The sequence below is a fragment of the Colobus angolensis genome, unplaced genomic scaffold (genome assembly GCF_000951035.1).
Source record: "Colobus angolensis palliatus isolate OR3802 unplaced genomic scaffold, Cang.pa_1.0 Scaffold53, whole genome shotgun sequence".
NCBI classification, from domain to species: domain Eukaryota; kingdom Metazoa; phylum Chordata; class Mammalia; order Primates; family Cercopithecidae; genus Colobus; species Colobus angolensis.
The window spans coordinates 2,862,562-2,864,795 of record NW_012118821.1 but is presented as its reverse complement, the minus strand read 5'-3'; the positions used below and the strand labels follow the sequence as shown (position 1 = coordinate 2,864,795).

Genomic DNA, 2,234 nt, shown 5'->3' with positions numbered 1-2,234 from the left:
CTCTCTCTGTCTCTCTCTCTCTCTCTTTCTCTCTTTTGACAGTCTCACTCTGTCACCCAGGCTGGAGTACAATGGTCCAATCATGGCTCACTGCAACCTCCACCTCCCAGGTTCAAGTGATTCTCCTGTCTCAGCATCCTGAGTAGCTGGGACTACAGGCAACTGCCACCACGCCCAGCTAATTTTTGTATTTTTTGTAGAGACAGGGTTTCACCGTGTGGTCCATGCTAGTCTTGAACTCCTGACCTCAGGTAATCCACCCACCTCGACCTCCCAAAGTGTTGGGATTACTGGTATGAGCCACTGTGCCCGGCCGAGAGACCTGTTTCTTTCTTATCTTTCTTTCTTTCTTTTTTTTTTTTTGAAACGGAATCTCGCTCTGTCGCCCAGGCTGGAGTGCAGTGGTGCCATCTCAGCTCACTGCAAGCTCCGTCTCCCAGGTTCATGCCATTCTCTGACCTCAGCCTCCCGAGTAGCTGGGACTACAGTGCCCGCCACCATGCCTGGCTAATTTTTTGTATTTTTAGTAGAGACGGGGTTTCACCATATTGGCCAGGCTGGTCTTGAACTCCCGAGCTCGTGACCCACCCGCCTCAGCTTCCCAAAGTGCTGGGATTACAGGCATGAGAGCCACCACACCTGACCGCGAGATGCTGTTTCCAAGAAAGAAAAAATAAAAAAGCTAGATGTGGTGATGTGTGCCTGTAGTCCTAGCTACTGGGGAGGCTGTGGTGAGAAGAATGCTTGAACCCAGGAGCTTAAGGCTGCAGTGAGCTGTGGTTGTGCCACTGCACTCCAGTCTGGACAACAGAGTGAGACCCCATCTCAAGCAAACAAATAAACAAAAACCCAAAGTACAAAAAGGATATATATAGTGAAAGTTAAGGTTTCCGGCCAGGAGTGGTGGCTCACGCCTATAATCCCAGCATTTTGGGAGGCTGGAGTGGGTGGATCACCTGATGTCAGGAGTTTGAGACCAGCCTGGCCAACATGGCGAAACCCCGTCTCTACTAAAAATACAAAAATTAGCTGGGTGTGGATGGCGGGTGCCCATAATCCTAGCTACTCGGGAGGCTGAGGTGGGAGAATCGCTTGGGTGGGGGAGGCAGGGTAGAGGTTGCAGTGAGCCAAGATCATGCCACTTCACTCCACCCTGGGTGACAGAGCGAGACTTCCGTCTCAAAAAGAAAAAGAAAATTAAGTTTTCCTCTCACCTGTTTTTCTCTTTCCTTTCCCCTAGTCCTCCATTACCCCTCTTTCAAGGCAATTTTACTATAACTTTCTAGGTGAGCCTTCCAGAGATAGCCAATACATGCACAAATAAATATGTCTTAAAATTAATATTATTCATTCATGTGTTTGCTTATTTGTGTTTTTTGCAGACAGGGTCTGACTCTGTTGCCTAGGCTGGAGTGCAGTGGAAAAAATCATAGCTCAGTGCAGCCTTGAACTCCTAGGCTCAAGCGATCCTCCTACCTTAGCCTCCCAATTATCTGAGACTATAGTCACATGCCACCATGCCCAGCTAATTTTTGTATTTTTTGGTAAAGACAGGGTCTCACTATGTTGCCTAGGCTGGTCTTGAACTCCTGGCCTCAAGTGATCCTCTTGCCTCGGCCTCCCAAAGTGTTGGGATTACAGATGTGAGTCACCACATTCAGTCTTAAAATTAATTTTGTACAAATGATAGCATATATTCTGCATCTTGCAGTTTAGTTAAATAACATATCTCAGAGATAGTTTCATATCGGTCCATAACTGCATGTTCTTTTAATGGCTGTGTTACTGTGAATAGATGTACCCTCATTTATTTGAATAGACTGGTGGATTGCTTGACTCCAGGAGTTCGAGACCAGCCTAGACAACATAGCAAAACCCCATCTCTATTGAAAATACAAAACATTAGCCAGGCATGGTGGTATGTGCCTGTAGTGCCAACTATGCAGGAGGCTGAGGTGGAAGAATCACCTGAGCCTGGGAGTTCGAGATTACAGTTAGCCAAGATCATGCCACGGCATTCCAGCCTGGGCAAAAGAGTGACACCCTGTCTAAAAAAAAAAAACTATATGAGGATGTTGTGGAGTCTTAAAATTATATATCTTTCTTTAAATTATTACAAATCTGGGCCAGGAGTCAGTGGCTCACGCCTGTAATCTCAGTACTTTGGGAGGCCGAGGCGGGCGGATCACGAGGTCAAGAGAGCGAGACCATCCTGGCCAACATGAAAATACAAA

The 2,234-nt window shown here is 46.9% G+C and overlaps 1 protein-coding gene across 1 annotated transcript in view; it reads left to right on the top strand.

Moving 5' to 3' along the window:
• The window catches only part of ATP6V1C2 (ATPase, H+ transporting, lysosomal 42kDa, V1 subunit C2), a 55,233-nt gene that overhangs the window by 4,721 nt on the left and 48,278 nt on the right, over window positions 1-2,234 (top strand). The gene's annotated exons all lie outside the window — the stretch shown is intronic.